The 15,530-nt window shown below is 39.3% G+C and overlaps 1 pseudogene across 1 annotated transcript; it reads right to left on the bottom strand.

Moving 5' to 3' along the window:
- Window positions 1-14,036: 14,036 nt before the first annotated feature.
- Window positions 14,037-14,968, bottom strand: LOC309849740 (L-lactate dehydrogenase B chain pseudogene; annotated as a pseudogene). The gene has a single exon. The product of its transcript is annotated as an L-lactate dehydrogenase B chain pseudogene (transcript).
- Window positions 14,969-15,530: the final 562 nt, after the last annotated feature.

Here is a 15,530-nt window from a genome sequence, read left to right as displayed (position 1 = left end):
GTCCCATCACCGGGGTTCCGCCAGCCCTCGCATCTCATGGCAATCACGCGCTGCCTGTAAATAAGCCAACAGATGCCCTGGTTCTTTTGGAACCAAAACATGTCAGAGACAGAACTGTTCTCAACTGCTCCAAAATTGCATTTTCACCTGCTTCTGGGGCGTGCGTTCTTCTTACTTAGGAGGAAATTATTCTGAATGTTGTTTAGAGGCTGTCTGTCACCAGAACCAGACTTTCCTCTCCTTTGCTTCCTCCCCAGTGATCTCATTCACTGCTCTACCAAGAATTCACCCCCTCATAATCGGAAAGGTTACTGATCTCATCCTGTCTGCTTTCGATACGAGGAGCAGGAGTCACTGGGGCTCAGATGAGAGGCCACGGAGAAACTGTGGCTCCAATGTGGATTGCTTGCTGGATATGCTAGAATATGCTCTCTCTCTGGGATTGTTGGGAATCAGAGCCATTCTCTTCTCCAGAGGATTCTGAGTTGCAGACTCCTACCTACCTCATTACAGAGCAGGCTGCTGGGGGCGGAAGGGAGCAGAGGATAGAAAATGTGGATTAAGGGGTGCCTGGGTGGCTCAGTAGGTTAAGCGTCTGCCTTCGGCTCAGGTCATGGTCTCAGGGTCCTGGGATCGAGCCCTGCATGGGTCTCTTTGCTCGGTGGGGAGCCTGCTTCTCCCTCTGTCTCTGTCTGCCTCTCTGTCTACTTGTGATCTCTCTCTGTCAAGTAAATAAATAAAATCTTAAAAAAAAAAGAAAAAAGAAAAAAGAAAATGTAGACCAGAAGAGCACTGAGCCGTACTCAGGCCTTTGCTGTCTGTTTCTTGTCCGGTCAAGTCCATTCACGTTTGTGAAGCTCATGAATTCTGTAAAATGGGACATTTGGACCACATAATGTGAAAAGGATATTCCAGAACTGAAAAGGCTATGCCTTTTTCTCTTCTTCGATAATAAAGCCCCTAGGAAACAGACTTGCAGGAAACATATTTGTCCTGAAAATGTTATTTGCAATCTCCCATAGTGTCCTACAGGTACTTGAAGGAGCAGAAGATCTGGAAAGAGGGGGCCTAGGTTCCCAGACAAGGGCACTGAAATTTTCTCTGACTTCTCTTTAACATGCACTCTGTCTTTCCATAGAGTCAAAATTATAAAGAGGAGGCTCACATAGTATAGCACAATTTAAAAAGTAAACTGCCATACTGTTTTCTAAACATTCAGTTGGAATTGTAGGCCTTACCTGAACACCGACCTACAGTCATGATCAAGAAAAATTGCACTTTTTAAATATTCTGTGACAAATATTTAAGCCAAGTGGTGTTTTACTCAAGGAGTCGCTGAGTTCATCATAAAAGGGCATTACTGATTATGGCAATTTGGGAAACATTATTTTTAGCTCAGTGGTAATTGTAGATAAACTCATATGGGAGACCTGACAGAGGGAAGCAAAACAAACCAGTAGTAGAAAAGGGGAAAAAATGATGTAGCTCAATGCTTACTGGGCCCTTCCTGTTTTAGAAATGGGATAAAAACAAAACCTATGTTAGTAAAAGCTTCATTTTAAAGATATGTGTTTTTAATGGGCTTTGCATTATCTCTAAGAAACTACTGGGGAACAAAAATATTAACATCTCCATTACATCCCTACAATTGGTCTCAACTTATCCTTTCAGTATAGCCAAATATTGTTAGGTATCAGTGTCAGCTCTCTCTATAAATTCGGAATGTAGAACTGATATACTTCTGATGGTTGACGTCAGAAGACAGTTAAAAAACAGGCTAATAACAATTAATGAAAAGAAATCCTGGTGGGGCACCTGGGTTGCTCATTGGGTTAAGCCTCTGCCTTCAGCTCAGGTCATGATCCCAGGGTCCTGGGATCGAGCCCACATCAGGCTCTCTGCTCAGTGGGGAGCCTGCTTTCTCCTTTCTCTCTGCCTGCCTCTCTGCCTATTTGTGATCTCTCTGTGTCAAATAAATAAAATCTTAAAAAAAAAAGAAAGAAAGAAATGCTGGCAAATAAAATGATTTGCAAACAAGAACAAAAACAAATTTCCAAACAGGTTAGGTTCTGTCCAGCAATAAGTTCTTTGATGTTGATTTGCGTTAAGCCAAATAGCTAGTTACTCCCATCAAGCATTCTCAGGTAGAACCCGTTGGGTGGCCTTCCCAATGGGACACTGAACCCTTTTCCCAGTGGGACACAAAGAGATGGCAGAGGTGTCCTAGCTATTGTCACCTTAGCTATCTCTTTGGTACTACAATTCAGAAAATTCAGAGAAAATCTCTGGTTATTTTTTTTAAGATTTAAAAAAAAAATTAAGTTATTTCCACACCCAATGTGGGGCTTACAACCGCAGGATCAAGAGTTGCATACTCCACTGACTGAGCCAGGTATTTTAAAATAAGCTATTTGATTAAATTTAAGTCATTTGAAATATTTAATGAACAAATAGTTAATATATATTGATGTCAAGACCAAAAATGTAAACAGTGGAGAGTGAAGGCCTCCTTCCCCATCTGCCCAGTCCCTAGCTCCTCTTTATCCCCAAGTAACTCCTGAGTTCAAACAAACTGGATCATATGCTTAGACAACTCCCTTTAATGTCCCTTCTAACATGTTTCATCAAGATTTGCTTTCTGATGATGTAAGAGGGAAAAGAGTACTCTCTAAATAGAAAGTATCTTGTCCTGTTGAAAATAAAGGTGTTTCTTTATTTTTATAAAGAAAGAACAGATCTCTGTGAAAATACTGTCTTCTCAGTGTGATCATCCAGAAACAACTGGCTTACCAGGATAATAGGAAATTGCTAAATGGGGGCAGTGAAGTCAATCACTGTAAATGATTTTGTTGTATGTCTGTTATGTTATTGTAATGTTTCATAATCAATTGTAATTAGCATATAATGAAGTCAACTATAGTCATTGGGAATACTGTATATAGTATGAGTCCCCAAAATAAGAGTAGCTGTAGCCATTTCTACTGTGTGGTTTTCAAAATGCACACAGGAAATTATTGATAAGGAATTCCTGGGTAAGGAATAGGGCTGTGTCTTTGGTTTTTTAAGAATGAGAGTCCAAAAGATTTGGGCTGTTAGGGTTCAGTGTGCTACAGCACATTTGTAATGTGGGTGATTTGAAGTTCTATAAAAATTATTTCTTGGGCATTTATTTTGAAGCAAGGAACAGGGAATCTAATAGTTTGGTGAGAAAAATAGTCCCAACTCTTTCTAGATGGGCTTCTTGCACAATTCTGGAGAATCCATACCAACTGGACATTGTCTTGTTTTTAGGTAAAAATACATCTTCAATTTCAAATTCATGAGCTGGAAGGATAGGTTTATTGTCTTTGATGGAGCTACCTGCTGGGGCCTTTCATTCTTAGGAATCATTTGAGAGAGATCCTAAAGATACTTTTGAAATCAAATGAAAACCTTGCCCCCTACCTGCTTCTGCCTCAGGCCAAGGGAGTCCATTTGAATGCCCCCAATCCTTGCTTATTTGCCTTGGAATGTCCCTTTGAATTACTTCTTCCCCAAAATAAATAAAATCTCTTATTAGTTTATTTTTGCCTTACTCTGTATATGTTCTTAGATTTTATTTCTCTGTCCTTCTGTATTGTTTCAGTTACTTTTATTGTATAATGTGGTTTTCTTGCTTTTTTAGCTTGTGCAATAATACTTTATATTAGTTAACATTTTTCCTTCATTGTTCTTTGCTATTCTAATTTTTATTTTATTTTTTCCACATTACATTTATTTTTCCTGTTGATTTTTCTTTTGGCTTCTTTGATCTTACCATTTTATATTTCTAGTAGGCTTTCTTAGCTCATGTACTTAGTTAATTTTAATAGTTTCATTGATAATTAAGCAGAAAATAAAAGTAGGGACTTGTTTGTATTGTTCTACCATTGATGCTGCACTAACAATCTAAAATTATTGTTTTAACTAATTGTCTGTTATATTCAGCCTAACAACTCATCAGACTAGCTTAGCAACTATATGTAGTCTTACATTTTTTAAAAGATTTATTTATTAGAGAGAGTTAGTGAGCGAGCACGGGGAAGGGCAGGGGGAGTTGGAGAGAGAAACTCCAGCAAACTCTGAGCTCAGCATGGACCCTGACCTGGGCTTGACCCAGTGACCCTGAGACCCTGACCTGAGCTGCAATCAAGAGTGGACATTTGACCAACTCCGCCACCTGGAGGTCCCTGTAGTCTGACTTTTTAAGTTCATTTCACAAAAATAACTAGTTGAGGTAGTTGAGCACTTGGAAGTTAAAAAAAAGAAAATGATGACAACCCAAATTATAATTTTAATTAAGTAATCGTTTTGGTGTATTGTTGTTTGCTTAGTACCATTATTCAAACTGAAAAAAAAATTTCAGTTTTGGAAATGTTTCAATATACACAGTAACCTGAATAATTTGAGCCTACTCTAATGATCTATTTCCCTTAAAATAAGCCCTCTCTATGGAACTGTCAGCATGATAAAGCAGGAAAAAATGGTTGCATTGTTGCCAAAATGATAATATTTAAGGGTTTTCCACAATATTTAAAAATGGTAACCTTATAGAAAGTCATGGAAACTATGTAGATAAGTTTCTTAATGGAGGTATTGAAGAAAAGTGTATGAACCAATTAAAAAAATAAGGATGGGCTCATGAGTTTGTCTCTACTCACTCTCTCTCTCTCTCACATATCTATCTGTCTATCTATCGATCTATCTATCTCCAGTAACATTTTAAGAAGAAAAAGGAGAAAGAGGAGGAGGAGGAGGTGGAGGACAAAAGGAAGGAAGGACAAAAGGAAAGAAAGGCAGAAAGAGAAAGGAAGGATGGAGAGAAGGAAGGAAGGGGGAAAAAAAGAGATGGGAGAGAAAGAAAGGGAAAAGCTGGATGTTCTGAACAAAGCAGAGAAAACATGATTATGCCAATTACCAATGTCTTCTCATAGCCACCTCCTGCTTTCCAGCTCCTCCTTTAGATAACCTTACTGTTCAGGTACTTTCCCTTAGGTTGGGTATGGCTGAGGAGGGACATGGTCTTCCTGACCCATTGAGGACTAACCCTTGACCATTGGCAGTTTTCCATGTGATGCTGCTTGGCTTGTTCTTATTTGGGAAGTTATGAAGCTGAAGTTGGGTTTTTAAAACATTTTATTTTATTTTATTTTTTTATTTATTTTCAGCATAACAGTATTCATTATTTTTTCACCACACCCAGTGCTCCATGCAATCCATGCCCTCTATAATACCCACCACCTGGTACCCCAACCTCCCACCCCACCCCCGCCCCTTCAAACACCTCAGATTGTTTTTCAGAGTCCATAGTCTCTCATGGTTCACCTCCCCTTCCAATTTCCCCCAACTCCCTTCTCCTCTCTAATTTCCCATGTCTTCCATGCTATTTGTTATGCTCCACAAATAAGTGAAACCATATGATAATTGACTCTCTCTGCTTGACTTATTTCACTCAGCATAATCTCTTCCAGTCCCGTCCATGTTGCTACAAAAGTTGGGTATTCATCCTTTCTGATGGAGGCATAATACTCCATAGTGTATATGAACCACATTTTCCTTATCCATTCGTCCGTTGAAGGACATCTTGGTTCTTTCCATAGTTTGGCGACCGTGGCCATTGCTGCTATAAGCATTGGGGTACAGATGGCCCTTCTTTTCATGACATCTGTATCTTTGGGGTAAATACCCAGGAGTGCAATTGCAGGGTCATAGGGAAGCTCTATTTTTAATTTCTTGAGGAATCTCCACCCTGCTCTCCAAAGAGGCATCAACTTGCATTCCCACCAACAGTGGAAGAGGATTCCCCTTTCTCCATATCCCCTCCAACACATGTTGTTTCCTGTCTTGTTAATTTTGGCCATTCTAACTGGTGTAAGGTGATATCTCAATGTGGTTTTAATTAGAATCTCCCTGAGGGCTAGTGATGATGAACATTTTTTCATGTGTCTGATAGCCATTTGTATGTCTTGATTGGAGAAGTGTCTGTTCATATCCTCTTCCCATTTTTTGATATCATTGCCTGTTTTGTGTGTGCTGAGTTTGAGGAGTTCATCATAGATCCTGGATATCAACCTTTTGTCTGTACTGTCATTTGCAAATATCTTCTCCCACTCCATGGGTTGCCTCTTATTTTTCTTGACTGTTTCCTTGGCTGTGCAGAGCTTTTGATTTTGATGAAGTCCCAAAAGTTTATTTTCACTTTAGTTTCCTTTGTCTTTGGAGACGTATCTTGAAAGAAGTTGCTGTGGCTGATATTGAAGAGGTTACTGCCTATGTTCTCCTCTAGGATTCTGATGGATTCCTGTCTCATGTTGAGGTCTTTTATCCATTTTGAGTTTATCTTTGTGTACGGTGTAAGAGAATGGTCGAGTTTCATTCTTCTACATATAGCTGTCCAGTTTTCCCAGCACCATTTATTGAAGAAACTGTCTTTTTTCCACTGTATATTTTTTCCTGTTTTGTCGAAGATTAATTGACCATAGAGTTGAGGGTCCATATCTGGGCTCTCTACTCTCTTCCACTGGTCTATGTGTCTGTTTTTTATGCCAGTACCATGCTGTTTTGGTGATCATAGCTTTGTAATAAAGCTTGAAATCAGGTAACGTGATGCCCCCAGTTTTATTTTTGTTTTTCAACATTTCCTTAGCGATTCGGGGTCTCTTCTGATTCCATAAAAATTTCTGGATTTTTGCTCCAGCTCTTTGAAGAATACTGGTGGAATTTTGATCGGAATGGCATTAAAAGTATAGATTGCTCTAGGCAGTATAGACATTTTAACAATGTTTATTCTTCTGATCCAAGAGCATGGAATGGTCTTCCATCTTTTTGTGTCTTCTTCAATTTCTTTCATGAATGTTCTGTAGTTCCTCAAGTACAGATCCTTTACCTCTTTGGTTAGGTTTATTCCCAGGTATCTTATGGTTCTTGGTGCTATAGTAAATGGAATCGATTTTCTAATTTCTCTTTCTGTATTTTCATTGTTAGTATATAAGAAAGCCACCGATTTCTGCACCTTGACTTTGTATCCTGCCACGCTGCTGAATTGCTATATGAGTTCTAGTAGTTTGGAAGTGGAGTCTTTTGGGTTTTCCATGTAAAGAATCATGTCATCTGCGAATACAGAGAGTTTGACTTCTTCATTGCCAATTTGGATACCTTTTATTTCTCTTTGTTGTCTGATTGCTGTTGCTAGGACTTCTAATACTATATACTATGTTGAACAAGAGTGGTGAAAGTGGGCATCCTTGTCTTGTTCCTGATCTCCACGGGAAGGCTGCAAGCTTTTTCCCATTGGATATTTGCTGTGGGTCTTTCATAGATAGTTTTGATGAAGTTCAGGAATGTTCCCTCTATCCCTATACTTTGAAGCATTTTAATCAGGAACGGATGCTGGATTTTGTCAAATGTTTTTCTGCATCAATTGAGAGGACCATGTGGTTCTTCTCTCTTCTCATATTAATTTGTTGTATCACATTGATTGATTTGCGAATGTTGAACCATCCTTGTAGCCCAGGGATGAATCCCACCTGGTCATGGTGGATAAAACATTTTAACAAGCAAAATCTCCACTGCCTGCCTGTATGAAGACCATTCTTCTTCTCGTGTCTTCTTGCTTCCTTAGCACTGCAATTGTTCCCCCATCCTTTTTATCCATAAGAAGACTCCAGTGTTTATTCATCATTCTCTTATTTTTTTCCCCAGGGTCCAGTCAGAAGAGTGAGGGTCTAATTATTATTGTCTAAAGAGTTCTTTCTTACTGAAGGTGACAGAATTAATCTTAGAAATCTGATAAAATGAGTACAGAGTTACCCATAATTTATGGTGCACTTTAAATCAAAGTACACTCAACGTCTAACTAAGTATGACTGGTGTGTCTTTCACTCTTATTTTTTGAAGAAGTCGTCCTTGAAGCACTGTTTTGTTGGTACCTGTGCTCTTCTTCCTCATCTTCCTAAGAGGAAATAAGATACAGAGCATCTGGTGGAGAGTTAAGTGTAAGCCCCATTGCCCCATCCCAGTCGTGCTAACCAGAACAGAATTTTACATGAATAATAGACTAAAAAAGTGAAAACCATAGTTGGGTAATTTGCCAGCATGTAAATAAAACAGATGGCTGGGCTGAATGAGTTAAATGAAACTGATTGCTATGTATAATACAATAGAATCTTTGTCTCTACCATTCTATGTTGAATGCATTTAAGTAGTTTGTACCTAATTTTAATTTATGTGGCTTTCTTTAAAGAATGTTTAATGAAATATCACTCAATTCCTGGCCCTTTAAAATTATTTTTGCTAAGGCTTTCTCAGATGGGGGCTCTTGGTATAAAAGTCAAAGAGCTCCATTGATGAATCGGTTTTCTCATGTTTGCCAGACTGAAGTCTCTGGTGTCAAAGATGACACTTGCTTGGATATCATTAAATGTTGAGGAATAATAATTTTATATTCATATAGCATTTTATACTTGTAAAATATTTACTTCACTCTACCAAAATCTTACATAATCAGCAGAGAATGTACTATCACATTTGACAAGGGAGGAGACAATAATAAGGAAAAGGCTAGAGGTCCCTAGACCCTCATCATTATTTGAATAAAACTTGGTGTTTCTCTGCTAATATCTGCCCCATACTATGGGAGTCCTTCAGAGGCTTAGAAGTTCCCCAAATTGACTTACTAGGAGAGAGTATCCTATTATAGATAATAACAAAGATGATAGACTCCAACATTGAATAAATAACTTGGAAAGCATTTACTAGCTAAGGAGTAGGCAGTGTAAGTTGTTCTACAGAGAAGAGTCTATTTACTTTCCAAAGAACTGTGTATACTTAGATTTACAAATAAAGTTTGAGGCTCTCTAATTTAGCATTCCTGTATATACAAGAACATTCTCAAAAACGTAGCAGATATTCAGCCCATTGAATCTTGAAGCGATAGGGAGGCAATTCTGTCTGAGGCAAACAGATTAAATGGACAATTTTATATATTAGAAAATTCTTTCTTAGTGAGCTGACACCAGCCTTCCTGTAACTTTGATATGGTCTCTTTCCTATAGAAGCAAACAGAATAAGTATAAACCATGTTGTAAATGAGCCCTTCAAATATCTCTTAGAGTTTAAAAAGGTCACACTTCATAGGAGTTTTTAACAGTTTTTTAAATTAATTAATTTATTCTCAGCATAACAGTATTCATTATTTTTTCACCACACCCAGTGCTCCATGCAATCCGTGCCCTCTATAATACCCACCACCTGGTACCTCAACCTCCCACTCGCCCCCCGCCACTTCAAACCCCTCAGATTGTTTTTCAGAGTCCATAGTCTCTCATGATTCACCTCCCCTTCCAGTTTTCCCCAACTCCCTTCTCCTCTCGAACACCCCTTGTCCTCCATGTTATTTGTTATGCTCCACAAATAAACCCTATGATAATTGACTCTCTCTGCTTGACTTATTTCACTCAGCATAATCTCTTCCAGTCCCGTCCATGTTGCTACAAAAGTTGGGTATTCATCCTTTCTGATGGAGGCATAATACTCCATAGTGTATATGAACCACATTTTCCTTATCCATTCGTCCGTTGAAGGACATCTTGGTTCTTTCCATAGTTTGGTGACTGTGGCCATTGCTGCTATAAGCATTGGGGTACAGATGGCCCTTCTTTTCATGACATCTGTATCTTTGGGGTAAATACCCAGGAGTGCAATTGCAGGGTCATAGGGAAGTTCTATTTTTAATTTCTTGAGGAATCTCTACCCTGCTCCTCCAAAGAGGCTGCACCAACTTGCATTCCCACCAACAGTGGAAGAGGGTTCCCCTTTCTCCACATCCCCTCCAACACATGTTGTTTCCTGTCTTGTTAATTTTGGCCATTCTAACTGGTGTAAGGTGATATCTCAATGTGGTTTTAATTAGAATCTCCCTGAGGGCTAGTGATGATGAACATTTTTTCATGTGTCTGATAGCCATTTGTATGTCTTGATTGGAGAAGTGTCTGTTCATATCCTCTTCCCATTTTTTGATATCATTGCCTGTTTTGTGTGTGCTGAGTTTGAGGAGTTCATCATAGATCCTGGATATCAACCTTTTTAACAGTTTTTTTTTGAGGTATAATTGGTATACAAAGAAACTGGGCATATTTCCTAATTTCTTTTTTTTTAATTTTGAAGATTTTTATTTATTTATTTGACATACAGAGATCACAGGTAAGCAAAGAGGCAGGCAGAGAGAGAGGAGGAAGCAGGCTTCCTGAGGAGCAGAAAGCCCGATGCAGGGCTCGATCCCAGGACCCTGGGATCATGACCTGAGCCGATGGCAGAGGCTTTAACCCACTGAGCCACCCAGGCACCCCTATATTTCCCAATTTCAAAGTATATGTTAAAACTATAGTAATCAAAACAGTATGGTACTGGTAAAAAGATGTACAGACTGATGGAGCAGAACAGAGTGTTCCCAAACAAATCCACGTGTGTATAGCAAACTGGTCTTCGGCAAGGATAGTCTCTCCAACAAATGATGTTAGGAAAACTGGGTATTTACATGCAAACTAATGAAATTGGACCCTTATCTTACACAACACAAAAATCAACTCAAAATGGATTACATGTTGTGAGGAGCACCGGGTGTTATATGTAACTAATGAATCATTGAATCACCCTACATCAAAAACTAATGATGTACTATACAATAGCTAACTGATGATGTACTATACAATAGCTAACTGAATATAATAAAAAACAAACCCCAAACCCAAACAAAGTTGATTAAAGAGTTAATCATAAGACCTGAACTGTAAAATTCCTAGAAAAAAACAGGGAAAAATTTTCTCGATACTGGCCCTGGCAATGTTTTCTTGCATATGACACCAAAAGCACAGACAACAAAAGCAGAAATAAAGTGGGGCTTCATAGGAGTTTTAATGTTCCTTTAGCCAAACAGGAAATTGAAAAAATGATGGATCTTGTTCAGGGTAACCAGCTCCTGAAAGATTTGGGAGCAAGAATCCAGTTCTCCAGATGCTGTTTTTGTTATTTTTATTTTCTTTGTCTTCACCAAGAAGTCTCTGGATAAGTGAATTGCTGTCCTGTTCACATAAATCATAGTGACTAAAGATTTTTACATAGCAATGTATATTAACTGAAATGTACAGAGACAATTGAACAAAAAAAATCAACATTAATACTTCAAAGTCACTATGTAACAGTGGGGAATAAAGTTACATGAAGATAAAAATATATAACTATGGGGAATGAAGGGATCTGAATTCCAATCTGTTTGACTACTGAAAATCAGTTTAATAATATAAGGATATCATTTCATGTTCTGTTAGATATGTTTCCTGTTTTACTTTACATTATAAAATTAGAAATTATAAGTTTCTTTTTTGATACTCAAAGAGAGAGATGAACCAAAACCATGGTTTTTTATATGTTACTTTGTATTTCTGGACTCCATTCACTTAGTAGTAAGATCAAGGTATCCTACTTCAATTTGGTGATATCTCTGTTCTAAGATTTTTGGACCGTCAAATTCTCATATTCTATGATATGTTTATACAGGCTGGATATAGTCTAGAAAATAAGATTTTTAATATGGTTGAATGAAGGAACCCACTCTCTATTTCTCTTTGTGTTTCCTATAGGTCTTCCTTCACATACTACCAAAGTGCACACTAAACATTGTGAATTGGCTAATGGAAGATAAAATAATCCAACTGAGGAAAATGTCTATTTTACAGAATCATAGTAACTTCTTCCTGAAAATTCAACAAGAGCTGAAACAAAGCCAGTTATTTAGCTTGTCCTGTCATGGAATTATTTGATGCTTTACTAGTTTCATTCATTCAATCAGCCTTTATCAATACCCTGTTTCTGATGAACATGGAGATAGATATACTTTGCAGATCCCATTCAGAGAAAGACTTACTGACCCAGCTGTCAGCTCTTTGGGGGATTACTTTACCTGAAGAGAGTTGCATGGGCAGATTCACATTCTTCCTGGGACAGCTCACATCCGGTGACATATGATGGTAAGGGTAGAAGGTCTCAACTGGTTAATAGACAGTGGTGTGTACTGCAAGGAGAAAGTGGTATGGATCTGGGAAAAATCAGTTGTCTGCCTTAATGTGAGTGAAGTGTCCATTCTGAGGGAAATGATTTGTTGTACTTAAGTGATTAGCATATAATTAATTCCACATTATATCTTCTTTTGAATGAAAACAATTGCTGTTAGGCCATGAATACTTTAACGTAACCAGATTGTTAGTCTGCGTAACAGATTTATGGCTTAAATTCAACCATCCTACTTTAACTTCTAGACGTTGCTGCCATTTTAGCTCTGTTACAGGCTGCTCTGAAAGCAAACCCTGGAGTTGTTGGTCTGCTCTATCCTTTCCCCCATTCCGTTGGAGTTTAATGGACCTGGACACTGGTGAGCTTCACAGAGTTCCAGAAAATTTCAAAAAATAGTTGCATCCACTATTTTGTAGGAAGTACTTCTCCAATCCAACTGATGGAAGTCTTTCCCAAATATCTTATGGGAGGCCAGGATGCCACATGTTTCATTTTCAGCCTGCTTATTCTGGCACATAGTTTGCCCTAGTACTGATGTCTGAGGGTGAGTTTTGACCAAATCTTGACAATAGGAACTGATCGTTATTGCAGATATCTCTAATTCTCAGAGGGCCACATCTACCCTTACTTTTCTCCCTTTAGATTCTAGAGAAACTCTTGGTATCATCCAGTTTGGTCATTAAAAACTCTGAACTCTCTCAGTGACCACAAGCATCATAGCCCCTCTCCGAGAAGAAAAAAGGCAAAAAAACTATAAAACACCAAACAAAGCCTTCTATCACTAACCAAAGAGCCAGAAAATTGGCAGCCTTGCCAGACAGAATATTTTTAGTCTATAACCACTCTATTCTAACCTAGATCACAGATCTTACCTCCACCCAGATCGTCAAAGGCCAAGTGGGGAATTTAGACTTCCACATTCACCAGGCTGTAAGGAAAGTTGCAGAAATATGGGAGTGGTGTCTGAAAAGGCTGATCTCCTCCTGCAATGGGGGTGGTGTCCTAAAAAGCTTAGCAGGGAGCAGAACTCTCGTCGTCACAAGACACTAACAAGTCCCAGCCCTTGGGCAAGTAGAAATAATATGGGGAGCCTGGACTTCCACCTTCATCCTGAAGTAATGAGGTCTCCTCTCCTTCTACTCTCTGAGTTGACATCAAAGAGACCCTTAACCCTTGACCCTTGGCCCTTGACCCATCCCTGCCCCTGCCCCTGCTACTTAGCCCTGTGGTCACTCTCCATATCTTGATATTATCAGTTCTGTAAACTTTCCTTACATTCATTTTCATGTATTCTGTCCTCAGATGACCAGCTTCTACTTTTCTCTCAACCCTTCTAGAAACAAAACCGTAAATATCCTTTCATTCACCAGCACTTCAATTCATCGATTTAAACACCTTTCCATTACCTTTCATCTCCTTGACATTCTTTCTTCTAGCTCATCCACTCTGCATTCCAGGGCTAGGCATTATAATCCCTTCCTTGACTCGTGTTTTAATTCTTTTGCTCCTCTCAGGTTTGTTGTTCTCATTTGGTGAACTGCAGCATGGGTGAAATAGAACCTCTGCTTACTCAGTGCGTTGACCCAGATAGCCGGATATGGGTGGGAAAAACACACAGCCCTCCGGAATGGTTATCCTTTAAATTCATGATCATGAATCTAATGACAGCGAGAACATTCATACATGCTGTGTCCTGGCAATAATACTACATTTTTTCTTTCTTTCTTTCTTTCTTTTTTTTTTTTTTTAGAAGCACACTATGATAGTTAACTTCATTTGTTCGAGGGCTCATATGGCAAGCATTAAACCAAGTATGGGCTTTGATTCTGTGAGCTCAGATTCATATATTTAGGAAGATAAAAGCAAACTGATCCATGTATACGGATGAAAAACTAAAGGCTCACCGTTAATCACATTGTAGTTTTTAAATATGATAGCCCAGAAGCCAGAAGTCACAGGTCTTTTAGGTCTTTCTGTATGTTCCATAAGGTATCTGCACTTTTCTTGAGCTGAGGAAACTCAGCATCCTTTAGCTTCTGGCTGAGAGCACTGGTTAATCCTTGAGCATCCAGGATTCATGGAAGGCTCAGGAAGGCTTCTTTCTCTATGCCATGGATTCCCTTCACCATCGTTGACACTGGATGAATCCTGGGTAGATATTTTAGCATGGCTTTAATGAGATCAGCCACACTTAATCCAGTAGCCCAGGTGGCATATCCTTTTAGCTTGATGATATTGTATGCACTTTTAACCATCATTTTATGCATTTACTTCCAGTTTTCACTGTCATTATCTGTTCCCATTTCTAGGTTCAATTCCTGGAGAGAAACACCTGGCACATTCATTCCACTCGACACAGCCACCCTTGAGTTGCCATATTCTCCCCAAATCCAACCATGGCAACTGCGAGGAAGAAAGCCAATTTTTTTTTCAGCCATAAAATAGTGAAATCTAGCAGAACCCAGGCTATACTCACTTCCAGTCACACAGGGCTTCCAGTCACTAAGCCCACTTAGTTTCCAGGTAACACATGAGAAGATCCACTAGGTTGGAAACGACAATTATGATAACAACCAGTACTGTACTTGACTATCTGAGGAATAATGAATTTGAAGACATTAACATTCCTCTGCACCAGATTGAGCCGGTTCTCTCCTTCCTGCTGCTGGATTCCTACAGTCATTGCCACAATCTTAGAGTTGGCAGTCATAGAATAATCTTCATCTGCTACGGTTTTAGGTGTCTGAAGAAACAAGCACTCCCATGTTGCATACCCCCTCATTTCTCCTTTGAGTGTATCTTCCAAAGCATCCACAAGGGTAAGTTCATCAGCCAGAAGCTTTCCCAGAATGCTGATGGCACTTGCCATACCAGCTTGCCCAGCACCCACTACAGTGACCTTGTTGTCTGGGATGGTTGTCTGTTCTTCTGCAACTGGTGCAGTCAGTTTTTCCTTTAACGAGTTGCCATTGTGCCGGAAGAGAAGTGGCTGTAGGCACCACGTGAAGAAGACAATGTTAGCTATGTGCCAGTAACGCTACATTTCTTTAGTTCACTCTTTTTTTTTTTTTTAAAAGATTTTATTTATTTATCAGAGGGCGGGGGGGAGAGTGCAAGCGCAGGCAGACAGAATGGCAGGCAGAGGCAGAGGGAGAAGCAGGCTCCCTGCCGAGCAAGGAGCCCGATGTGGGAATCCATCCCAGGACGCTGGGATCATGACCTGAGCCGAAGGCAGCTGATTAACCAACTGAGCCACCCAGGCTTCCCTAGTTCACTCATTTTTAATGGGGGTTAGCTTGCTCTAAGCAAGCAAAGACTCATTCTGGGAGGAGAGGAGTATAAAAAGTGGGAAAAAATAGGAGAAGCGCTGGTCTGTTCCACTCACTTTCACCTTTTCTGGAGATGACTTCTGACCTTTCTCTTTAGTCCTTCTGGATGAGCATTTG

The sequence above is a fragment of the Mustela nivalis genome, assembly GCF_964662115.1.
Source record: "Mustela nivalis genome assembly, chromosome: 16".
Lineage (NCBI taxonomy): Eukaryota > Metazoa > Chordata > Mammalia > Carnivora > Mustelidae > Mustela > Mustela nivalis.
The sequence above is the reverse complement of the archived record's forward strand: the minus strand, read 5'-3'. Positions and strand labels throughout refer to the sequence as shown.